Source organism: Amblyomma maculatum, chromosome 4 (assembly GCF_055883805.1).
Source record: "Amblyomma maculatum isolate TAMU_Amacu chromosome 4, ASM5588380v1, whole genome shotgun sequence".
NCBI lineage: Eukaryota > Metazoa > Arthropoda > Arachnida > Ixodida > Ixodidae > Amblyomma > Amblyomma maculatum.
In genome coordinates this window covers 133048173-133074967 of record NC_139347.1, presented here as the reverse complement: position 1 = coordinate 133074967, position 26795 = coordinate 133048173, and the positions used below count along the sequence as shown (strand labels likewise).

The 26795-nt window shown below is 45.5% G+C and overlaps 1 protein-coding gene and 1 long non-coding RNA gene across 3 annotated transcripts in view; one reads left to right on the top strand and one right to left on the bottom strand.

Moving 5' to 3' along the window:
- LOC146192606 (uncharacterized) overlaps positions 1-26795 on the top strand; it is a 377072-nt gene that overhangs the window by 285668 nt on the left and 64609 nt on the right. The window lies entirely within an intron of this gene.
- On the bottom strand, positions 11086-26461 carry LOC146192607 (uncharacterized). 2 transcript variants are annotated; one of them, XR_014706768.1, is made up of 8 exons: positions 26293-26461; positions 24294-24500; positions 23599-23662; positions 22815-22974; positions 21337-21437; positions 16110-16265; positions 15666-15856; positions 11086-11371 (listed from the first exon to the last, which is right to left on the bottom strand). It is a non-coding gene; the product is annotated as an uncharacterized LOC146192607 (long non-coding RNA). The 2 variants fall into 2 exon arrangements; XR_014706767.1 differs by having other exon boundaries at positions 21337-21466; positions 26293-26459.

The window sequence follows — 26795 nt, the reverse complement described above, 5'->3', positions numbered from 1 at the left end:
CAATTGTGTTATTTCATGTTCATGAATGCAGCAATATAAGAATTTGTCGCACCTTTTGGGGGGTCACTAAAAATGCAAAAAAGTGGCGTTTTGGGAAAGCTTTTTCATAATCTTTAGTAAATCGCAATCTAACACACTTTTTTTTTTTTTTGCGTTTTCCCTGGTTGCGGTAGTTGATGTTTAAAAATTTTGAACCCTGAGCAAATCAGTGTTAAAGCAATTCGTTCCAAACTTTGGAAAGGGTCTTATTCAGGGCTGTATTGAGAATCAAGGCCTTCTAGATAAAAACACTAAAAATGGCTCATTACAAGCATCAACGGCTTAGCTTATAATCTGGGAGAAATTGCGCGAGTAAATATTCTTTGACGGGATAAATTATTTTTTGAATACAATACCATAACCTGCCACGATGTCTTGCACTGCCAATTGTGACTTCAGTGGAGAACACGTACGTGTTATCGCCAATATTACGGTTGTCACAATGTCATATTCAATTTGGAGCCAGCTTGTGCAAGTTATGAGTCGGAAACTAAAGAAGAACGGAGAGAACCTTTGCATTTCTTCAAACCATTTAGTACGTTCTGTACGCTCACATTTCAAAGCAATGGTCAAATACTTCGGAACACAACGTCGACCTGTAAAAAATAAGAAATATTTCCTGATGGGGCTTCACGAACATAAGCCGCATGAAATCACTAATCGAATCTGTGCTATCGTGAAGGGAACTATAATTTATGGTCAGAATACGATTTCTTCCCCACTTAAAACGCGAAGTGCATTGAACGCTGTTTGCGGCACGCTGAAAGGTGCGGCAACAAGAGCAAGATCGTCATGGCAATATCACGGGAGTAAATTTTTCTCGTCTTACTTTGACTCCCCGTTTAAGCGTTATTTCGAGGACGTAATCATCGCTTCCAAAGTTGAGCTCTGTGTTCTTCCACCTAAGCTCCTCTATGTTTTTGGTGAATGTTAAGTCTGGGGTTGTGTCTTTGCTCACACTGTTTCCCACCCTGGTCGGGCAGCCAGAGTCTGTCTGCAGGGTGAGGTTTAATTCGTGAAAATCTTCCCATAACTGCCTGCCCTTTGGATCTTGCCTATTATATCCCCACTCTTGGTGGCAGGCGTTGAAGTCTCCTACAATTAGCAGGGGGTTAGCTCCGGCTGCCTTCATTGCTTTGCGAAATAATGTCTTGAACCTAACTTTGCGTATGCTTAGGACGAAAATACTGGGTTCTTTCTTCCTGCCTGTGATGATTTCAACGAAAACCGCCTCAATGTCGCGAGAACTAATTTCTAGTTCGATCACCGCTACGTTCCTTTTGACGAATGTAGTGACCCGGGATTTTTCTCCCCGTCCAGTAGCAAACGCGTGATATCCTGATAATTTAATTACTAATTTGCCAGTTTCCTGTAGGGCTACGGCTAGAGGTTTTTCAACTATTTGCTTGAGATGTTGTTGCACTAACGCTCGCTTGCGCGGGAATCCTCGGCAGTTCCACTGCCATACTGTCGAATTAATCTTTGGTTGCGTTTTTCCCATGTTGGAATTGGTCAAGTATCCCTTCTCTCACTGTTTGCCTTTCTGCCATAGCAGCAAGAGCCGCGTTTGTTTGTTTAGATTGTTCCTGAATTCGGTTTAGGGCGCCTATGATGTTGGTGATGCCTATCTTGAGCCGCTCGAGTCTCGCCCCGTATTTGGCGTCTAGTCCACGCTCTATTGCCGCCAGCGGATCCGTTTCCCCGCCTCGTTTCTGCGGGGGACTGGGCCTGCACTGTTCAGTGATTATTGCGTCCTCCTCCGTGTCATCAGCGCAATCGAATGGGAGAAATTCAGACAAATTAGGGAATCTGCAAACATGGACGAAGATATTGAAAATATCGACGACTGGGCAGAAACCCTCATGCACCACGTTAAATCCGCTACCATTAGACGATGCACCGAAAACAGTCGACAGGAAACTCCTACACATGTGGGAAGCAAAAAAAGGTATGGAAATACACATCCGGTGTCAGAGATGGAACCAAAACATCAGGCGAAAAATAGCCAGGCACAATAAGGAAATTGAGGATTATGCAATTAAACTCTGCGAGCAAAACTGGTGTAACAGGTGCGATGAAATGGAGGGCAACATGAGCCTTTCGAAGACGTGGAGCCTGCTACGATATCTTCTTGATCCCGACAGTTCGAAAACACAGTCAAACACAACAATAGCAAAGGCAAGACACGCGTTCGAGGGGATTGACGCGGAACTAATAACTAAACTCGTAGACACATATGTCGGCGATACAACGTCCCTCCCTCTTAGGCAATACGCGGGCCCACCGAACGAGGCCCTCGACGCGCCCATCTCAGAAGCGGAAGTTAGAGCCGAAATCCTAAGCTTAAAGACGCGATCAGCTCCCGACCCCGATGGAATAACAAATAAAATGCTACGAAATCTAGACGACGCTTCCATAACGGCACTCACCAACTACATGCAATCAGTATGGAGTAGCGGTCGTCTTCCCCAACAGTGGAAAACTGCAAACGTTGTGCTAATTCCAAAACCTGGAAAGCCCCCGAAATTGGAAAACCTCAGACCTATTTCTCTAACCTCATGCATTGGAAAGCTTATGGAACGCGTAATCCAAACAAGGCTAACTAATTTCGTGGAGAAAAACGACCTGTGGCCGCACGAGATGGTCGGGTTCCGACCGGGCCTGTGCACACAGGATGTAATGCTCCGATTACAACATGACATAATTGACTCGAAATCCAGAGACGCGAAGGTAATTCTAGAACTAGATCTAACAAAAGCATTTGACAACGTAAAACACCTGGAAATTCTCGCGGGACTGCAGGAATTAGGAGTCGGCGGGAGGACATATAATTACGTAATGGATTTCCTGACAAACAGGACGTTGAAACTAAAGTTTCAGGACCTAGAATCCCCCACTGTCCACCTGGGAAGTAAAGGAACGCCGCAAGGCTCGGTGCTCTCCCCCTTCCTTTTTAACGTGGTGATGAGAGGCCTTCCCGCGGCTCTTAAAGTCATAAAAGACCTGAAGTTCAGCATTTACGCGGATGACGTTAATCTCTGGATGAACAATGGCAGCGATGGCAGCATAGAGGAACGCCTACAGGCGGCGGCGGACACCATTGTGTCCTACGCGGCCGAAAGGGGTCTTGCGTGCTCTCCGCAAAAATCCGAACTTTTTATATATAATCCAAAATCAATGAGGGGCAAGGGCGACTTTAGCGTAGAAATTAAGGTCGACAGCAAAACCGTACCAAAAGTCCAGCAAATCAGAATCCTCGGACTTTTTATTCAAGATGACGGGTATAACGACGGAACGATAAAACAACTCACTACCTACGCGACGCAAGTAACAGGGATATTTAGGAGGACTGCATTCAAAGGCAGAGGCCTCAAAGAGAGAAGCCTCTTGAGACTGATGCAGGCGTACATAATAAGTCGAATATGCTATGCCACACCGTTCCTCAACATCAGGACCAATGAAAAAGATAAGATAGACGCACTCATCAGGCGTTGCGTCAAGAGGGCACTGGGTCTACCCATCTCCTCTTCTACGGAAAACCTGATAGAATGGGAGTGAATAATAGCTGGACGAAACTTGCTGAAGCGGTGAGAATCGCCCAACATGAGAGATTAAGTAGGTCGAGCACGGGTCGAACCATGTTAGAATGGGTGGGTCGAAAAATAGATAGGGGCACAGCCGACAAGGTTGCCCCACCGCCACAATGTCGCGAGAACATCATTGTCCGTCCTCTCCCCCGCAACATGCACCCAGAATACCACAAGGAGAGACGGGAGAAGAGAGCAGAAACACTGGTTAAAAGTGCAAAAAAATTCAGAGTAAAAGAAGTTGCCTACGTAGACGCTGCAAGCGGCCGATCAGGGGCGGCAGTCGCCGCGGTAGTCGATGGTAGGGCCGCACCAGTCGTCTCCGCCACCATCCGAAGCAGAAACATAGACACGGCTGAAGAGGTCGCAATAGCGCTCGCTTGCGTCGGAACGAAGGCTAGATTGATCTTTAGCGACAGTAAAACTGCTCTCTGGAATATCGGAAAAGGCAGGGTCTCGCAAGAAGCCGCCCGAATTCTAAAAGCTACAACTAAAATCGATCGCAAAATCACCCTAATTTGGGTCCCAGCACACACGTCCGTCCCGGCAACGAGGCGGCCCAATATTTAGCCCGAGATCTCTACTTCCGGGTAAACGCGGAGCCGCCCGACTGCCAGGCGATGGACGAACGTTTGCAAACCTATAAAGAAATAATCGAAAATTATAGATTAGGAAGACGTGTGATGCCGCCACTGGATTCTAGCTTAAATATTAAAGAGGCCATAGCCTGGCGGCGATTACAAGCCGGAAATTTCCCGATCCCTGTCTGGTTGTTTCACACCCAGATAGATGAGAGAAAAAATGATAAATGTAAAGCCTGCGAAGCGAGGGGGACACTCGACCATATATCTTGGGAATGCCCTAAGTCTCCGGGCGCTAGGGAGAACATTAAAAGTAGAGAAGCCTGGGTAACCCTGCTGCGAATTAAGCGACGTCCCCGCTGACCAGCAGAAAGCCGTCCGCCTGGCGGCTGAGGCCGCGAATAACCAATGTATATTCGCCAGTCCTTAGTCGCGGAGGTTCCAGCCCCCGTTCCTCAGGCCTGCGTGTAGGGGGCCTCCTAAATCGGCGGAAAAAAAGTTTCAATCAATCAATCAATCAATCAATCAATCAATCAATCAATCAATCAATCAATCAATCAATCAATCAATCAATCACGGGAGTAAATTTCGTACGAGAGGGTGTATTTGTTTAAGCCACAAATAATGTTGTCACGGGGATGTATTTAATGTAACGTGCGCTGCGATGGGCGAAACTCGGCGCTAAGTCTTCAGGGGCCGTGCACCATCTACACTCTCAGCGTCGTCTTCTAGAACACTTCGTCGTCCACGCGTTCCTCTTTCCTCGTCTTCCTTCATCGGTCACGCGTTTCCCGGTAACACTATCCCCCTCAGCAAAATGCAACGTCCCGGTGCGTATTAGGCGTGCTATGTAGAGGAGGAATAATATGGCTTGAGGCGGGCCTCATGCACTATTTCGGAAGTGGGTGTACCGGACGGGGACTTTGGGCGGAGCGGTGTAATCTCATATGTTACGTCAGTAACTGAGCGTAATACACGATAAGGACCTGTGTAGTGGGGCAAAAGTTTTTCGCACAACCCCAGCCCCGCACAACTCCCACGCAATACCCAGGAGTGTCATGGCGCGAATAGTTATATATGCGAATGTGACAAATGGCAGACTAATGTCCCAGTCGCGGTGACTATCGGATACATACATGGCGAGCATATCGGTAAATGTGCGGTTAAGATGTTCCATAAGGCCGTTCGTCTGAGGGTGATACGTCGTGGTGAACATGTGCCGAACGGGGCAAGAACGAAGTATTTCGTCAACCACTCGGGAAGGAAACAACGGCCACGGTCAGTAGGTAGGGGACGGAGAGCAGCATGGTGAAGTATGACGTCATGCAAAAGGAAGTCAGCAACGTCAGTGGCGCAGCTAGTTGGAATGGCGCGAGTGATTACGTACCGCGTGGCATAATCGATGGCCACAGCGATCCAATTGTTTCCTGACAAGGACTCCGGGAAGGGGCCTAGTAGGTCAAGGCCAACACGGGAAAACGGCGCAGTCGGGATAGCAAACAGGAGGCAGAACAGGGGGTTTCTTCCGGCGTTGACAGATGTCTCAAGCGGCTGCATAACGTTGGACGGAGCGGTAGAGTCCAGGTCAGAAGAATCACCGGCGCACGCGGTCGTAGGTGCGTGAGAGGCCAAGATGACCAGCTGTAGGGGCGTCATGCATTTGTTCGAGAACGGCAGAGCGTAAGTGTTGGGGAACGCCCAGCAAGTGCACAGCGCCATCAGGTCACATGCTGCGGCGGTACAGCGTGTTCCCATGGTGGAAGAACAGGGCGAGGGAAGAGTCACGGCTGTCTGTGCGGAGGCGGTCGATGAGATAACTGAGGGTTGGGTCCAAGCGCTGTTCGTCAGCGATGTGAGAAAAGTCGGATATAGAGAAAACACAGGGGTCCAATTCATGGTCTGCACGGGAAGGGGGATCGACGGGATAACGAGACAGACAGTCTGCATCGTGGTGCAGCCGACCGGATTTGTGTAAAACCGAAAAGGTATACTCCTGCAAGCGCAGTGCCCAGCGGCCGAGGCGGCCAGCAGGATCCTTTAGGGAAGACAGTCAACATATAAGGCGTGGTGGTCGGTAATAATAGTGAAGGGCCACCCAAATAAGTAGGGTCGGAATTTTCCAATGGCACAAACTAGAGCCAGGCACTTCCGTTCTGTTATAGAATAGTTCTGTTCCGCTGAAGACAGGAGACGACTGGCGTACGCATTCAAGCAGTGCTGGCCGCGTTGTCGCTGTGCAAGATGGCACCAATCCCGTGGCCACTGGCGTCGGTGCGGAGTTTCGTCGGGGCAGACGGGTTGAAATTGATCAACACAAGAGGATTGGTGCGAAAAGTGATGTGGTTGGAGAATGCGGTAGCCTGCTCTGGTCCCCAAGTGAAAGGAACACCTTTCTTCAACAGATTGGTGAGAGGGCGAGCAACGGCGGCAAAGTTTGGGACGAACCGGCGAAAATAAGAGCACAGTCATATAAAACTGCGAACATCACGGGGTGAACGGGGAGATGAAAAAGCACTGACTGCGCGAACTTTGTCGGGATCAGGTTGCACACCGGTGGCATTCACCAAATGGCCAAGCACTTCAAGTTCGCGTCGACCAAAACTGCACTTCTTTGCGTTCAGTCGGAGTACGATACCGCGGAAAAGCGCCAAGATGAAAGAAAGGCGACGGAGGTGGCTTTCAAATGAGGGCGAGAAGACAATCACGTCATCCAAGTAACAGAGACAAGTCGTCCATTTGAAGCCGCGGAGTAAGGAGTCCATCATCCGTTCAAACGTGGCAGGGGCGTTACAAAGTCTAAAAGGCATAACCTTAAATTGGTAAGGTCCATCGGCTGTGACGAAAGCTCTCTTCTTACGGTCTTGTTCGTCAACAGAGACCTGCCAATAGCGGCTACGATGGTCGATGGAGGGAAAGTAGTGGGCTCCATATAAACAATGTCTATTCGTGGAAGTGGGTGGACATACTTCTTTGTAATCTTATTCAGATGTCGATAGCGGACGCAAAAGCGCCAACTGTTGTCTTTATTTTTAACGAGCACGACAAGGAGATGCCCAGGGGCTGTTCGAAGGTTTGATGATGCTGTTTGCTAACATCTTGTCGACCTCCTGCTGGATGACTTGGCGCTCAGTAAGAGACACAATAAGGCCTCCGATGTACAGGTCTTGCATCGCCGGTGTCAATGCGATGATTCACAACGGATGTTTGGCCCAGAGTACCGGCGGCAAAGTCAGATATGTCGGTGAAGGACAACAAAAGAAGGTTGTGCAGATCCTGAGCGTGTTCTGGGCTGAAGTCGGAGGCAATCATCGCCGAAATAGGGTCGGTAATTGTGGTGGGGAATACGGGTGCTTGAAGGGCGCTTGCAGGTGGGCCAGGTGTGAGAGCACAAATGGTGCAGTCTGTGAGCGGGGACAAGGTAGCAAGGGATATTCCTTCGGGGAGAACTTGGGGCGACAGACTGAAGTTCAGGATAGGGAGGTAAGTGCTATTCTAGGTAACGCGGACGATGAGGTAAGGAAGAACGACGTTTCGGTCGAGAAAGACCTCGGTGATGGGGCAAGCAACATAGTCACCGTCAGGCACAGGTGGGAAAGGTAACAGAGGTAGGTAAGCATCAGAGTCAGGGGGCAGATGAACAAACCCAGTGGAGCGAAGGCGGAGTATAGATTGAAGATGTTCTGAGCAGACAGGTAGGTCTAAACGAAGAAGGCCGCTGGAGCAGTCGATAAGGGCAGAGTGGGCCGTTAAGAAGTCAAGACCGAGGATCACATTGTGAGGGCACTGATTGAGGACGATGAACAAAACAGGGATGTGATGACCAGCAAGGGTGACTCGGGCAGTGCATAGGCCAGTGACGGCAGCAGTACTGCCATTGGCAACAAGAACGGTGGGCGAAGCGGCGGGGGCCTGTACTTGTTTGAGGCAGCGGCAAAAAGATGAGCTCATGGTCGAGACTTGGGCGCCAGTGTCAATGAGGGCAGAGACAGGAAAACCGTCCACGAACAGGAAGAGAAGGTTACATGGCGAAGAAATGGGCAGTAGAGGATTTCTAGGTCGGGGTACTAATGCAGCGTCACCTCCGGGAGCTGCATTAGCTAGTTTCCCATGAAGCGTCCAGCGGAGGACGATGAGGAACTACGGCAAGGAAGAGGTGAACGGCAATGGTGGGCTGGTGGGGAAGGAGAGCGACTGGACACAGGAGGAGGCGGAGGTGAAGTGGTCTCGGTGCGGGGCGCTTCATAACGAGGCGAGAAACGGCGGAGGTCGTAGTCGGAGTAGCTGTCAAGATAAGGGAAAAGTCGAGTTGGTGAAGGCCAGCGGCTGCGGCAGTGGTGAGATATATGGCCAATACGCAAGCACGTGAAACAGATTTGCCGATCCTCAGGGGTGCGCCACTCATCAGGATTTCGGTATCGATAACGTGGTGTGTAGGTGTTATGGGGCGTAGCATAAGCGACCATGGGAGGAACGGGGCTCGAACTCTGGCGTTCCACGGTGCGGCTACAAGAAACACCCAATTTAGCAACCTCTTGGCGAACGACGGCTTGAATGAGAGATATACATAGTCGCTATGTTGCTGTCCGAGATGGGCGGGTTGGGTGCAGCAGCTTCCAGTTCACGACGCACGATTCGAGTAACGTTTTCAGGGTTTGAAGGCTGCCTTATAGGGTCGGCAGATCCTCGCACGTGGAGCTAGGGGCGGTGTTGGAGAGCCGGTCGAAGCGATGCGCAATGCGTCGTTGTTTGGCCTGCTCGAAGTGTCGACAGACCTGTAGAATGGAGTCAGTCCCGACAGAACAGAAGATTAAAGGCATCGTCAGCTATGCCTTTCAGGATGTGCCCCACCTTATCAGCTTCCGTCATGTCTTTATCAACCTTTCGGCACAGGGACGTCTTGGATGTAGGTCATATAAGGCTCGGTTGATGTCTGGGCTCTAGTGGCGAGGTCCCTCTTGGCGGCGATCTGACGGCCATCAGGCTTTTCAAACAGGTCTCGGAGTTTTTCTTTACAAACATCCCAGGAAGGAATATCTGCTTAGTGCGTTTCGAACCACACGCGTGCCGTGCCAGTGAGGTAAAAAATAACATTGGCCAGCATCAGCGTGGCGTCCCACCTGTTGTGCGGGCTAACACGCTCATAAAGCGAGAGCCAGTCCTCGACATCCACCTTATCGGTACCGCAGAATGGGCCAGGGTCACGGGGGTGGGCCACGACGACAGTAGGAGTTGCAGAGGTAGATGGAGCCGCATCGGTTGTCATCGTGACGGTTCCGAGGTGACGGCCGCTGCGGAGATCCAGCGTCAGATAGTATCGAATCCGCCACCTCCACCAAGATGTTACAGGGATTTATTTAATGAAACTTGCGCTGCGAAGGGCGAAACTCGGCGCAAAGCCTTCAGGGGCCGTGCAGCATCCACACTCTCAGTGTCGTCTTCTAGAACACTTCGTCGTCCACGCGTTCCTCGGTCGTCGTCTTCGTCTCTGAACACACCATTTCATCGGTCACGCGTTTCCCGGTAACAATATGAAGAGAAAGTAATCTTGCTGCCAATTGTTCCAAAATATCAGTACAAAAGAAACTGCCTTCCAAATTCCCCATGCCAATCGCCGTTATAATCGATCACAGTTCATCCTCTTCAGGTTTGTCGTGCCTTCAAAATGCTAATCGCCGTCATATTCGATCACAGTTCATCCACTTCAGACTGCCGTAAAAATTGCCCAAGTACGCTGCAGTTTTCGCATATTTAGCTACCGAAGAAAAATCGGGAAATTCTTATATATTCCCACTTATCACCTCGCATGAAAGAATAATGTAAGTTAATATTTTAAAATAATATTGTAGCAAGCGGTGAAGACGACGAAGTTCAGAGGTGTGAAAAAAAGGAAGAAGCGCGTTAGCTCCAAGACTGAGCTCGAATCCTGTTACTGAACTCTGATCCTTGCCAACCTCCCTGCCTTTCCTCTTCATCTTCCTCCTCCTGATCCTTGCCAAGACACGCTGCACTGGCTGGAATAGTTTCCGTAACGTTTTAGAAGAGAGCTGTGAATTATGTTGCGTTTCGCAAGTGTCCTTATGTGTACGCATGGTCCCCTCAATAACCCCGACTACAACGGAAACGTCAATGTACAATGATAACCACCCTTCATTCACACCTCAACTCTCCGTTACCTGCCTCTTCTCCCCTTCTCCAGTGTGCAGTAGCGGCAAGCCTATGGTCGGCCCGCACTCGGCCCTTGCCAATATGGCCGACTGAAACTCACCGGGCCGACCTAGGCCACCTACCTCAGCCCGAGGCCGGGGATTGACAATGGCCTAAGAACGGCCGATCATCGGCAATCGACCTTGGGCCGACGAGTACGGCCGACTTGGCCAGCCTATTGCCGCGCTAGGGTCATGCATGGGCCATGGCTTGCCGACTTGACCAGCCTACTGCCGCGCTAGGGTCATGAATGGGCCATGGCTTACCCACACATGGCCCAACCACTTCTGCGGTACTCGCTGGCCGGTGGTTTATCCACCGTCGGCAGTGCACCTCGGGCCAAAGAGTATGGCCGACTTAGCCAGCCTACTGCCGCGCTAGGGTCATGCATATGGGCCATGGCTTACCCACACATGGCCCAACCACTTCGGCGGTACACGCTGCCCGGTGGTTTATCCATGTATAATTAGTGGTCTACTTATCCATGGCCTATGGTGTACCCATTTAAACGTCTGCAGTTCAATTGTGCATGGAAAATTAGCGCTGCGGCAGTATTTTGAGATGCGCATCTTCTCCTCCAAGCGGGCTCTAACTTTGTGGCATCAGTAATGGTGTTCTCCGGGCAGATGAAAAGCAACCCATACGTATGTAGCTCAAAAAAGCCTGAGCATCGGCAAATGTAGGTTTAAACAGCACTTTTTATTGGTTTTTCTTAAATATTCGAAACATGCTCAAAGCCCTGCTAATAAAAAAATGGCACTTACAGCTTACTAAGTTTGTGAGGCTTCACATCAATTTACTCTGGCTTTCAGCTTCTAGACTGAGTTGAAGATGTCACGTTTCCCTGCTCGTTGTGCCCGCCGTCCTATTACTTCACTGTCACGAGCCATCGCTTGATTGCTGCCGCGGTCTTCCTGGAGAGGACGTCACTCAGGTACACGCTGCCTCTCCTCAGGCATCCTAGAAAATATACGAAAGAAAATATCAGCCTTTATTCCGTATTCCCCAGTCGAAAAAAACTACAGAACTTTGTCAAAAATACGACAAAATATCCTGTAGTTCTGTCGTAACCATCAGACTTTTCTGTAGTTCTGTAGTACTTTCCTGTAGTTCTGTAGTTTTTCTGTAGTATATTTCTGTTGTCTGTAGTTCTGTGGCACTTCCCTGTTGTAACTACAGAAATTTCTGATGTTACTACAGAATATTCTGTTGTAACAACAGGTTTCCCGTCAAAACCCGCACAGAAGTTCTGTCGTAACATCAGAAAATGTTCTGTAGTTTTTTTCGACTGGGTCATATGAGTTTCCTAGCCTGTTAAAATGATAAAAGGCTGTCACTCAAGCAATTATAAGGACCTTCAGTGGTATCAGTAGTGATGTAGTCATCCGATGATATCTGAAGTCATTTGAAATATGAGGTGCACCATTTTTACACATATACTGCTTGTTCAAGCAAATTTGATCCAAGGGATAAAAAATACATTTCCGAGGCAGGGGAAGGAAACCAGAAACATATTGCTGGAAGCTACCTTGAGCGCCACAGAAAAGGTTTTGTTTGGAATCCTTAATGGACATTATTTACCTAAATTACTGATTAATGACTTACACAATAAATGGTGTTGCTACTTTGAAGAGTACCGGCACAAACCACGTTTCATTATTAGCGATAAAGAACCATCACGTCTGCATTTCGTTCCCCAGATACAATAGGAAACCCCGAAAATACAAAAATCAGATTGCCGGTCAATACAATTGAGGCCTTGGCTTGGCTCGACAGCCCTGTGTAGCGTTAGACCTATAAGTTGCCTATGGTTTCTTTGTCCGCGCCAGCCCAACCGTTCAACAAGACCGTATTTGTACTTTACAGCTGAAAAATAATGTTCCACTCATTTGTATCCTTACCGCTTTGTAGTCATCCGCATTGCAAAGTTCAGCGCGCTCAGTGTAACTCGCGCATTCATGTGCGCCAAAGGGCTGACGCGAGGCAACCATCGCCAGCATATCACCCTTACTCATGCATGGGACCAGCCATCATAGCGGCAGATTGTTTCGTCCGCTCAAAATCATGTTGAGAGCAGCACAATTGAGGTGTGCGAATGGGCTGGTAAAGGTTTCGGTATCTACATAACCGGTATGTACATAACAGTGCAGATAGAAAAAAAAGGTACACATGAGGTTTCTAACCGCAAATATCGAAACAGAGGTTTCCGAACGTGCTCACCGACTTTGTAAGTCGTATTTATTGTCTAAAGTGAATATTTAGTACTTGGAGCGAATAACCTCACTTCCCTACGTACAAAATAAAAATTTACTGTGCTGTCCTAAGTGGCTGCCGGCAATGCGTCATCGGTTTCCATCGCCTGTTGCTAATGGTTTATTTCTAACCCTTGGCTCAAGCTATCAAGCACAGCAGGTGTAATGTAACTTGAATAAAGCCTGCATGAGATCATACATATAGGTATATTGTAAGCTTTACAGATTTCACTTACAAATATTACGAGAATCGCGTCACTGCGGTCTTTCTTTAAAATTGACACCAATATTCGTGGCTAAAATAAAGTACTCAACGTATTAATTCAGCTTCGCAAGTGCAGCTGTAACAGAAAGTGAGGGCTGGCGACATCGAAGGTGTGCCTAGCTTTCAAATTTTCTTAGATGGCCCAACCGTTCGAAATATGTAATTTTAAAAATAAGCCCTTGATAGTGGCTTTCTCACAGCGTATATGGGTGCCTTAATAAGAAACATAATAGAGGTCCCATGACCATCTTTCGTTTCAAATGAATTTTTTATATGTGGTGGGCAAATATCTAGACACAAAGGAATTAACCTTAGTTTTGCAAGATACGGCGTAGTTTCTTCGAAAACAAAACAAAAAAAAAATATTACGGTATATCTTTAGAGGTAGAAAACGCTGTTTTTGCCATTTCAAAATGTTGCAAATTTGGATACCATAATTTTGTCATCTACTATTTTTTACTCACTAAATATATGCAGGTTTTACATTTACAAACAGTATTAGGAACCCGTTTTGTTTTTGCAGTTGAGTTATTAAAAAATCGCAAACTTTGGTTCAGGAGCGATGCGCTGTAAAAATATGCATTTTTAACCTTGTATACTGGAATGTGATGCATTAGGTCGGTTGCACTAAATATGTTTCCACTTCCTAACGCATGTTCTTAATTCCAGGCAATATTTGGAGCTCCAGACCGCTAGGTGTGTTCTACACAACGCATCAAAATTGCCCAAAATTCGAAAACAGCAGTAAAGGGTAAATTTGCTGCGATTAAAAAAAAGATCATCTTCGATCTTCAAATACCTCTCAAGAATCTTCAGTACCTCAACAATATCGCGGACTAAAAAGTGTTGCGTTATATTGTTTAAAAATATAACATTCAATATTAAACCAAGTGCTTGTCCTGATAATGGCCAAATTCAGCCTGCCTTCTTGCAAGATCCAATATTATCCTGGCACTGAAACTATTTCCCTGCATTATCTAGGTTCCATTCTTTATTTCTGGAAAAACTTGAAGCTCTAGGTTTGTTTTGTTCTACATATAATATTTAAATCGGCCAAAATAAAAAAAATGGTAAAATAAGGAAAACTGATTAGGACTGAAGAAAATGCCGCAACATCGATTTTTATCGAAATCTCTGGAAACAATGCAAAATACTTTGTTAATATGAGTCAGTAAATATATTGAATTCTGCAAAATGTAAAATAACAAATATAAAAATGCCTGTTTTTAATCTATAGATTTGCTTATATGACTCCCCCTTATAGAGTAGGCATCAAAACTTCAATTTAGTATTTGCTGAATTTAGTTGCATTTTACTGTAAGTAAAATTTAAAGCCTTGTCAGCGCTAATATAGCCTTTTTCTGCTTGTCAGCAAGAACATAATCTAGCTTAAAATGGTATTAATTCGCTATTTCTGTCAATTTCATGGCAGAACGCAAGTGAAGGCTGCACTTTTTCTCTGTCTTTCATTCTTTTTTATTTCTAGGTGCAGTAGTATTCAATCTAGTCTATTAATATATTATTCCATTTCTCAGCTTTGACCATAACTAACAATACTATATTTTTGAAGATGGTTTTTAAATGTGTAATTTTTTATAATGCAATCATAAGCAAATTGCTTTCCAGCGTTACAGAGAACACACATAGCAGCTTAGATCTCCAGATTCTGCCTTAAATTAACAATATAACCTGCGTAATAAAGACAGAATATTTTAGTGCAAACAACGTAACGCATCACGCCAGTATGTAAGGTTGAAAATAAACATTTTTGTAGCGCGTTGCGCTTGAAGCAAAGTTTGCGATATTTTACTAAATCAACTGCATCAATGAAACAAGCTTTCAATACTTCTTATACAAATAAAAGTTATGTTGATGTGGTGAGTAAAAAACAATGGATGACAAAATTTTAGTGCGCAAGCAGCAGGCCTCCAAACGTGCAACATTTTGAAATGACAAAAACGGGGTTTTCAAGCTTAAGTGATAGGCGTTTTTTTTTTTTTTTCTGAGAAAACTACACCGCATCTTGCAAACCTAAGGGTCTTTCCTTTGTGTCGAGAGATTAGCTCACGACATAGGGAAATTTAATTAAAACAAAATGGTCATGATTCCACGATTACTGTTCCTGTCCAAAGACATCCATATTTGTTTTCATTTCGTCTCTTCAAACAGGCTGGTTTAGGCAATGCGGTGAATAAAAATATCATCATATATATTAAAGATTTCCGCGCTACACGTTGTACCTAAAGCTACCTATATTGTCACAACTGTCATTCGTTATTTGTAGCTGAAACAACATCGCAAAAGGAATTCGATTGCAAATTGTTCGCGAGTTAAATAGGCGTACGGGATGGCACACGTGTACTCTGCAGAATACAATTTAAGAAAGAGCAGTCACAAACTATAGGCAAATAAGGCTATGATACGAAGCATATGTATTACTCCGGTTAACAGTAAAAAAGTCGACTTTTACCATATTAATATATTCGACAAAATATTGCATGTTCACATAGGAACACAATTAATGAACTCATTCACGCATCTAATGTCTATGGGCATTAGATGCGTGGATGACTTCGCTTTATTCCAATTCGTGCGTCACTGAAAATAATTGAACGCGGAAAAATTTAATGTTTAAACAATTTTCAGCGAGTATACCACAAAATATACCAAGGTGCTTCATATATAGTCACATCACCTAGCAAGTGAAGTGGGATAACAGAACTAATCAGACACTCACCCTGATCAGCATTTCGCTTTTGCGTCATCTTTGTAAGTTTTTAGGCAGGCTTTTCCACTGATTATCCTCTTCTATATACCCTTGCCACCCACAGGACACAGATCTTCTGGGGGTACCGAACTGTTGGTTTTCGCACCAGTGATACAACTTAATCGAACCATTTCTACGTAGAAAACACTCTCGATGCGCACCTAAAAAAAATGAAAGCATGTATGTTTAGGCGAAATCATTCACCCGTGATAAAATAATATGATTTGAACAATAAAATCAAATGATCACACTCGAAGCAACAAGAAAGTGGTGGAGAGATAGGAATTGAAGCAATGAAAGGCGGTTGCTTACTGCAAAAAGCCAATAGCAAGAGGTCCACCGTCTATAAGAATAGGCAATAAAAATAAGGCACATTTAAAGGTGCATGCAGCAGTTACAGTGATGCAGTGCTACCTTCTGTTAGGCAGGCTTTTCCGCTGATTATCCTCTTCTTTATTCCCCTTCCAGCGACAGGACACAGATCTTCTGGGGGTGCCGAACTGTCGGTTTTCGCACCAGTGATACAACTCAATCGATCCATTTCTACGTAGAAAACATTCCGATGCGCATCTAAAAAAATGAAAGCATGTATGTGTAGGCTAAATCATTCACACATGATAAAACAATAATATTTGAACAATAAAATCAAATGATCACACCCGGAGCAACAATAAAGTGATGGAGGGATAGAAATTGAAGCAATGAAAGACGGTTGCTTGCTGAACAAAGTCAATAGCAAGAGGTCCTGCGTCTATAAGAATAGGCAATAAAATTATGGCACATTTAAAGGTGCATGCAGCAGTTACAGTGCTGCAGTGTTACTTTTTTTTTGTTTCACTGCAGCGGTTGGTATAAATATTGCAGAAATTGCTAGGCATCTCAGGTAACCCCATTGAAAACCTCATCCAAGGTTGCTGCGGCGTGTTATTTGCAGCTGTTAACGGTAAGACAGGCTATCCTAAGAGTGCATGTTCATTTCCTCCTTTTTGTACCTTTAATGAAAGCGACTGAACAGTGGGTGTTGTAAGAGGTGCAGCGTCCCTAGGAATAGGGAACAAAATTAAGTTTTGCTTGTAATAAACAAAGATACAAAAAGGAGCAAATATGCTTGCAATAATAGCATGATGACCTACCTTTTCATCAACAGCTGTAAACAACCTGTCACTACTAGTCGGTTCTTTGGATAGGGTTGTCAATGCCAGAGCTTAAAGCTAAGAGCAATATGAGTAATATTTATAGCGGTCACGGCCGTAAAGAATTAGCACAATACCCCATTACTGTAACTATTCAACCGTCCATTTATACATATTGTTCATTAAAGAACCATGCACATCTTATTAAGTTGCTCTTTTCTACTCCCAAATGATTTCCTATACAATTAGAATACGTGGATAGCCGCTTCGGTTTAAAATTTTTGTACGATGGCTATGACGTGCACTTCATGCATACAGTACGTGAGGCACAAAGAGCTATAATTGCCGAACAGGCGGACCTGACGTCCTGTCCCATTTAAAGTGCGCGCCGTGATCGAGCGCTTCGCGAGCTATATATCTCGGACGATATGGTCGCCTCATACCGGCCGTCAGCTTTTTGTACAATGTGTCCCACGTGCACGTTGTTTGCTTTCCAGTGACAGGGGCGCAGTGCACACACGGCTGATGCGCCTTTTTGCTTGTTTTGTTATTTTCCTCAGCCTTCGAAGCGCGTCTGCGAAACCGCTCTCCTATTGTCGCCGCTTCCTGACAGCGCGCCTTCACCTGAAGGTGCGTTCTCAGAAGGGGGGCGTCGATTAAGAAAATTTTGAAAAGGGTTCACGGCTTTCAAATCCTCAATATGATATTAACCATTATAAAAGTGGAGGTTCATTATGACTTAATTATAACCTAATCATCAAGCGGCATCACGCACATAACGTCTGCCCCACTGTAAAATTCGCTTGCACAGACCGCACGGACAGTTTTCAAAGCATCGTCTGTACAATTGAAAACAAAAAACTGCCCTAACTCTTAACAAAATCCAAAAACTGAGCGAACATGGCTTCCTGCGCACAGAAAAGACGCTGTTCAAAATATATGTACAAAGCTGAGCGCGTAGTATTCGGTTACTAATTGATTGTGGTGCGCTGCGCAGTCAAAAAACTGCGCAAATGGCTGCCGGTAGTGTTCTGTCGCGCGTTGGTGGCACACACACCTGTTATGCACGGCTTCTCTATTTTCGGCGCAAATGTTGTTCATATCGCAGCCAGTAAATAAGTCCACGCACTTGCTTGCATGTAACCCGGACGAAAATTCGCTTAGTTCTTGAAGTCATGCTTCGCGCAGTTGTTTCGAGGAGATGAAATGGAGAAAAAGCTTAAGTGATGCGGAAACGCAGAATTTTCAATTATTACACAGTTTCCAGGATCATGGTTAAAAACACATAAAATATATATATATATATATATATATATATATATATATATATATATATATATATATATATATATATATATATATATATATATATATATATATATTGTCACGTAGTAGTGACGAGGTCGACGACACAAATGAAGGGGTCGATAATTGCACTAAAGAAACTCTTTATTTGGGCTGACTTGCGCCCGCAAAAGAACTAAGCAACTCGGCGGCGGCGATAGAAACAAACGTGCTCGTCGATCGTCGAACAAAGAATGCTCGTCACACTCGGCAACGCTCATTTTAAAGGCTGCACAGAACAATCTAGATAACGTCGCAAACAGCTACCAGCACGGGCTGGAACATTGTGGAAAGACACCCGAGTGGCCGGAACCTTCCAGACAGATCTCGGTGCGTCTTGCGCTACGACAAAACTGATAAAGGTGTGACTCGCGACATCGAGCAGTAACAAACAAAGATTACAGAACTGATACGCGGTCCAGAATCAGTGATAAGCCTGTATGCCGGCGGCTGTTAAAAAACAACAAATACTGTTTTGCAGGTTTCGCGGCATTACTCCCCCCTTAAAAAAAAACATCGCCTCGATGTTCCAAAACAAAGAAACTTAAACATAAACACTGCAAAGTTTAAACACCACAGACTCTTTAACGCGCGTAATATGGCTTCAGTCGTACAACATGTACAATCTCTGGACGTGCGCGTCGCCGTTGTGATGATGACGTTCCGTCAGGAATGACTTCATAGTCCAGTGGTCCGACGCGGCGAAGGATTTTGTATGGCCCAAAGTATCGACGCAACAACTTTTCAGTTAATCCGCGACGGCGAATTGGTGTCCAAACCCACACTTGGTCTCCTGGATTGTACTCTGCGTGGCGTCGTCGGAAATTGTATCGTCGGCTGTCGGTGCGCTGCTGGTCTTTAGTACGCAACCGTGCGAGTCGTCGGGCTTCCTCTGCACGCTGCAGGTAGGCGGCGACGTCAAGGTTGTCCTCGCTAGTTACTTGGGCCTTGGTGTCCGATCTCGGCTCCGTCGTTTCTTCAGGTCATGGCCGGGGCATACCGTTGTTACTACGCTGGACGGCGGTGTCTGTTTGCGCTCTGATCGTGTTGTCGATGTCGTCGTGTGGAGCAGCGATGAATTGGCTGCGTCGTCGTTAGTGGTCGTCGTCGGCGGAGGATCTTCGTCTTTTCGCCCTTGAGCAACCTCACCTCCAAAGGTTGCTCTGTTTAGTTTCCCCTGCGCGGGCTTGGGGACCTTCCGCGCATACTCTCATCATAGGTACGGCCTGGCGACGCTAAGCGGGTCCTGTACGGCGATGGAGATCTGAACCGACGGCTTGGTGGCTCAATCTCACCGCTACGCAGATAGTTGTCAATTTCTTGTGGTATTTCACCTAAGCGTGGTCGTGGAGCGTCGACTGCGAATCCGTGGAGACCGATTCGTCGGTACGGGCAGTGGCGCAGAATGTGGCCGGCCTCACCGCAGTGGAAGCATAATGGCCGGTTGTTTACAGTCCTCCAGGCGTCGCACTTCCTGGGGTTTGGGGGTCGTTGGTAGGCTTGGCGGGCGGGAGCCAAGGGACGGTTTTCAGGAACAGGCCGGTAGCGGCGAGGGCTCGGAAAGTCATCACGTCGGGGCGGAGGGCGACGTAATGCACCAGCGTAGTTCATCGCTGTTGCCTCTTGTGCTGGAAAAGTCGCAGCCGTCGCTTCAGGAACGCCCAGCGCCTGCTGGACTTCTTCACGGACGACGTCCGCGAGTGTCGCCACCTGGGGTTGTTGCGATGATGGCTGCATTCTGCGGAGCTCTTCTCGCACGATCTCCCGGATGATGTCCCGAAGGTTCTCTCCGCTTGCAGATGCGCTGGGGTAGTGGCATGAGTAGTCTGGTTGAAGTGGTCGCTCGTAGTGGCGCATCCGGGTGTACAACGTCTTCTCGATGGCAGACGCTTCCGTTTCAAATTCCGCCACTGTTGTTGGCGGATTTCGGACAAGATTTGCAAAAAGCGATTCTTTGACGCCTCGCATTAAAAAATTGACTTTCTCAGCTTCAGTCATGTTAGGGTTAGCGCGGCGAAAGAGGCGCTTCATCTCTTCAACGTACGCCAGCACAGGCTCGTTAGGAAGTTGAAGTCTTGACTGAAGGAGGTCCTGGGCTCTTTCTTTTCGGACGACGCTTGAAAAGGCAGTCAAAAACGCTTCCTTAAAAATGTCCCAGTCCTTCATAGCTGCCTCATGATTTTCGAACCAAACTCGGGCATGTCCTTGAAGAACGAAGTAGATTTGCCTGAGTTTCGTGGCGTCGTTCCAGCCATTGAATTCTGCCACACGGTCGAAAAGGTCCACCCAGTCTTCTGCATCTTCATCCGGTCGTCCATGGAAGCAGGGGGGCTCACGGGGTTGAACGAAAACAACCGGTGCTGTAGGCTGGGCCATTGTGAGCGTCGATGTCTTCCGAGATCGAGTGGGGTCAGGCAGCAGACCGTGTTCGGGTTGTAGGCCTTGAAGTCGGCGGCTGGCTCGTTGACCTGTAGGATGGTTTTCCAGGGCGACAGGAACACGGCTTGGGTCTTCGCTTGAAGGATCAAAGGCAGCACCTCCACCAGATGTCACGTAGTAGTGACGAGGTCGACGACACAAATGAAGGGGTCGATAATTGCACTAAAGAAACTCTTTATTTGGGCTGACTTGCGCCCGCAAAAGAACTAAGCAACTCGGCGGCGGCGATAGAAACAAACGTGCTCGTCGATCGTCGAACAAAGAATGCTCGTCACACTCGGCAACGCTCAATTTAAAGGCTGCACAGAACAATCTAGATAACGTCGCAAACAGCTACCAGCACGGGCTGGAACATTGTGGAAAGACACCCGAGTGGCCGGAACCTTCCAGACAGATCTCGGTGCGTCTTGCGCTACGACAAAACTGATAAAGGTGTGACTCGCGACATCGAGCAGTAACAAACAAAGATTACAGAACTGATACGCGGTCCAGAATCAGTGATAAGCCTGTATGCCGGCGGCTGTTAAAAAACAACAAATACTGTTTTGCAGGTTTCGCGGCAATATATATATATATATATATATATATATATATATATATATATATATATATATATTTAAATGAGGAGGCATCAGTTGTTTTTAACGTAGCAAGAATTCATCAAAAAAGATCAAGAGAGCCATGAAGGCATGCAGTCAAGAACAACCATGAGAAAATTGACATACATGCTTAGTGTATCAGGAGATGGGACGAAGCTTCTGCGCCAACTTCATAACTGTCGAATGGACGCTGGTGAGTGACTTCTTTCCGCCTCGCCACTTGCTCCCTGACAAGGGACAGATGAAAAATATTTGCCTGTAAAACAGAAATGACTTGTTTTAGTTATGTTTGTTTTACCAAAGAATACATTGTAACATGCTTGTTATGTTTGTTGCTTAGTATTTCATAAACCGTGTGAAACACTGAATAGTTGGCTAAGTAGTTCTGCTAGAATATTCAAAGGCGAACAAACGTTTTCAGCGCAACTATTTAACATTCATGCAATTCTAGAACCCTGATGTGTATCGCTGATTGCTTACTATTCCAAAAACTTCGGCTGCAGAAAAAAGTGAAATAGTGGCTAAACAACCTGTAAAAATTCTTTTAGTTGTTTATATATCTCTGGATATAAGTAAATAAAATCGTAATGTACTGTGGCATAGATTCACGTATTCTGCAATACCCCCAACAAAAGAGAATTGCAAACGCGCACAAAGCCACAGGTGTATATTTTGTTGGAGCTACGAGAGGTTGCACACTAATAGAGCTTAAATTATGTGCAAAAATATTTCGTAATTTTTCTTACAGTAAGGAACAGATCTGGCCACCACATCAGTGCATGTCAGTAACGTGTCTATTAAAAAGCCCTTGGGCTAGGTGTTTAGAAGGCTATTGACGAAAGTGACAAGGGCACGTTGTGCGGCCTAGTCCCGCGAGGGAAGCAAAATGAGCCATGGTGGGGTTCGAGGAAAATAATAAGTGGGAGACTAGAAGTCTGCGTTGTCTGAGGCAATGTTCTATATCTGCTTATATATGTGAACAGCTAGGGCACTGTGACATGGAAGAGTGTTTGTACAAACAAAGTTTGGCTGCTGTGTGAAGACGAAATTGCTGAAGGATACACTTTTCACAGATCGATAAGGGTGAGCGTCCTAAGTGGCAAGTTAGCTGAGTCAAATCACTGGTGCGTGCATTATTCATAGCCTATCGCTTTGTACACCGTCTGCATTCACCCTCGGTGGGCTCGTCCATAGGAGCCTCAGCACCCGGTTTACAATAGAGCAGGCAAGCTAGTAGTAAGCCAGCTCATAGAAGTGCACAGAAATTATGTTTTCTTGCCTGCACCACTGCTGAATTTCACAAGATAGGGAATACTGTTTTTTTTTTTTTCTTAATCAAAAAGTTGAGTACTGGAAACAAGACTAGAAAAGTAGCGTTACATGCATTAGTATATACAGCACATAATTATAAACCAGTTCTAAAAGCAACAAGAAAAGTAAGGCCAGGAGGAAAGATATTTTCAAATGGTCCTTTAAAGGCACTATCCTGAAATGCTTCGCCTCAACAAGTACAATAAACGAAGAATCAAGTGTTAAATGGAGAAATGACATTCATCCCATATATACGATGCAACCAGAAAAAAAAAAAACGATAAGAGCCTCACCTCTGGATAAATTCCAGCGTCGTTGCCGCTGGCTCTGCATACTCAAGATTCAGGACTTATTACAGCACGAAAAGCAGGCAATCTACCTCACTGAATGATGCTGGCTCTATAAATACAGCCTCCTGTTCACAAAACACGCACTGCTTTCCATATATGGTACCTGAAATAGAATAAACATTTTTGTTTTGCTTCTAATGCAACACAGTGTCAGTGCTTTATTTAAAGTAGCCTAAAAAGTGAAGGCATCATACGCACTGGTGCTGTCAATATGAAAGGAGCAGGTAATTTGCAAAAAAAAATGAAGACAATTTTTTGGTTAATTTTTAATAACATAAATATTGACTTCAGTATTGTAAGCCATAAAAAATGCTAGTAACAAAAAAAAAAGAAAGATGTGCCTGTCGCGCAAAATTATATAGCAATCATTATTTGAATACTCGAAGTGGCAACTTTGTCCTATTCTTTTTCGGAAGTCTATGCCTTCAAATGGTCATTTTGACTGAAATAGGAACACATAGTGATCTTGTATAATGCTCGCATATCTACAGTTTACAAGAACATATACGCATACTCATTGGTTAGATATATGACAATATCTCGTAACCTATGAAGACAGCTTCCCAAAATTTAAACCGTAATTTAATTTGATTAGTTAGCCTTTTTGTGAATGAAGAGCTAAGCAATCCAGGAAAAGGCATGGATCACTACAATTAGTCCAACCACACAATCTGCTGCCGCAGCCATATGTACAAAGCATGATAATAAATACCATCATCAAGCTTACCGAGTACAAATATAACTGGCGTGGACGGCAAATCGGAGATCCTGGATGTAATGCTCGTGCCTTCCTGATAAGAGACGGGAGTAAAATCAAATTCATGTGGTAACGAACAAGAACAGTCTATAGTGCTCCAAAACAGTGATAACTGACTAACTTTATAGCCATGTTTCTTTACTCAGCCGATGCACCGAATCCCTTGGTTTCTGGGAACATATACGCGGCAAACAATATAGCTGCGGATATTCTGACAGTCACCTGCAGATTTAACTTCAATGATGTAGCTCTCTATTCCATACTACAGATGCTAAGCATTTCAACAAAAGTAAAACGGTGGTGACTGGTGTACCTTTTCTTTTTACAACTAAGAAGTTTCCTTTCTTTGATGGGTTCCACGCTCCTATTCCGTATAGCCATAAGCATCAGTCTTGCAAGTAGAGAAGAGTGGTGCCAGCATATGGTAGCTACCGAACCTAACAAGCATACTGAAAAGACGTAAGGGAAGTCAAACTGCAATAATCAAGGCTTCTAATAATTATAGTTCTCTCTTCTTTCTTTCATATAGTTCCAAGCTTCAATGAATAAGGCCATGAAGGCTGTTAGGTTATACCTGACACCACAATAGTTTCACATTATTTTACAATCTCCAAAATGGATTGCTCAGGATTCACTACTGAGGTACAGTGGGGTTTATAACTCACTTCAAAGATACGGTAGAGAGCACAAGGGTCGTCCTTGAAGTATGCGGCAAGGAGATGCATTACCACATCTGCCTGAGCTCTGATGTTGCTTTTTGTTTCTTCGAGCTGCCGCTCTGCAAGCAGGTACATGATTTCCTTTGAAGGTGCACTGTCAAGGTACTTCACAAGGAGTGCAGCGCATATTGCAATACTGTCCTGAAATGTGGCCTGGAATAAATTAAAACATTTTTTTTTTCATCATTGGCAAGCAAAGATTATTGGTAGGCTTCAATGGCAAAAGGCAAATGTTTGCTTTGACATGTATGAAGAAATTTAAATTTGCAGCAAGAAACACTGCAGTATGCTACCAATTTTCTACGGCTATCACAGTATCACCATTGAATGTGATGCGGGTGTGGCAGTCCTAAACCAAAGAAACGAATTATCGAGAAAAAAATAAAGATTTAAAAGTTCTCATAAAATGATGCCCATTTACATCTTACTGATTAAATTTAGCTGCAGATCTTCACCACCCTAGGATTTCCACAACTTTCGCTGCTCTGCACAAGGTCTGTGCTTGTAATGCTCAAATTTTTCATTCGCAAAAGCAAGATCTTTCACAGCATAGCTTGGTTTCCTCACATATCAGTCAGCAGAACTGAATATTCACAACTCCAACTTGTACACTGCAGCCATTCTCCTTATCTTACTTGAACATCTTTCCCAACAAAGTTATGTGCGTGACTATAGAAGAATGGTCTGTGAAATAACAATGGCCATTCTTCTTTCACTTGGGCTGTGGTATGCACAGGGTTAGCCGAGTTGATGAACACCCGTTGGTAAAAATATGTTTCTTTCATGCACGCCATTGCAAGCGGCACGTCTATATCTCTGAATGTTTTCCTTCCTTCCTTTTTCAAAACATCAATTTTTTCATGGTCATTTTCGGCAATTGGCTTTTGAACAGGCTGCCAGTTCTGACAGCCATAGCTGCTGCTTTTACTTTTCTTAGCTTGTTTTTTTTTTTTTTGGTCTGCTGCAGTGCCTGTGTTTCACGATGCTAATTTTCTACTCTGTTCTCTATTTGAAATGGTCCACAATATGTGACACAAGCTTCATCCGCAATGACTCGTATCTCCCGCAGGATGGCACAGTACACAGGAAGGCAATGTTTTCTGTTTCAGCATGGTTTCTGTGGTGCCTGAAGACATGGCTTCTGAAGGTTCGGTAGTTCTTGAACGTAGCACCACACGGACTGATTGGACATAAGGCTCCACCGAGTACACTACTATGATAAGAAAAATGTTCAAAGTAGGCCAGCCATGTAGAAAAGCTCTGCGCACATCTCGGGCATCTGTTCATCTTTCAGCACCATCCGGTAATAACGCTATAATAAAAAATAAGTTGTCATATAATTTACAAACAAGCTGTCATGCGAAGACCACTCCGCGCACAACCCTCTGAACAATCAGCACCATGTCTTTTCCCCTGCCAAAACCACGCCCGTGATTTTTCGCTGACAATTAGCCGGATTTTCTGCTAATCGGCAACTTTAACGCTATCGCATTAATTATTGCAGACTGCGGTCGAACAGCTCCAGTTGAAAACAAACTTCCACGGTACAAACGAGCGGCTTAGTTCGCGATTGACAAGTGGTTTATGCCTTCTTAAATCTGATCACCGCAGCTGACCAAAATACAAGCCAAGGTGCTGCTGTGTGCTGCTTAAGTACCGCTCAACACCGGACATTCGTTTAGTCGGACAGTGCTATAAAATAGTTTCGATATGGTCCGAGTAGTTCCTCTGTCTGGACTCATCATGCGGAGAAACGAAAATCATATGAGCAATGCAAATAAACAAGTTTGTAAAGAGAGCGCGCCCTGTATCGAAATTGTTCACTGAATAAAACGTTTGCACTGCCTGAATGGCGCCTTTGCGAAGCGCGCAGCACTGCTCTTAGACACCCGTATGAAGCCAGTCACGAGTTGCACCTCAAAGACAATTTTAAGATTGTTCTCACCTGTTAGGCGAACACGTTGTCTTTTTTTGCTCGTCGGTGATCCAGATGTATTCGCAAGCGCACAAGATGGCTGGGTCGTCAAAGATAAAAAGTTGCAATGCAGTATCGCAGTCCAGACGTTCAACTCCACACGTCCACGCCCTGTGCTCACTTGGAAAAGGCGCGAGAAATTAATGCAGTGCGCAACCGCTATGGCGCATGCGTCATTGCCCTAGCGACGAGGGGACGAAGCAGTCGTCGGCGCGGGCGCGGGCGGCTTTATGCAGCAGACGGTGCGGAGTAAGCGCGAAGGCGTGAGAACGTTGTCTTCCGCTGGGAGATGACACGTACAAGGCGTGATTAAAAAAAAAAATGGCTTAAATCGAATCGGCCAACACGGCGACAACCGAAGAGCCTAGGAACGCCGACTTCTAGAGCAGTTTTCTATTTGTTTTTATAGTAAATGGCGCAGTACCCAAGGTCTATGTACAGTACCTCTCACTTGTCGGTGGGCGCAGCGCCGG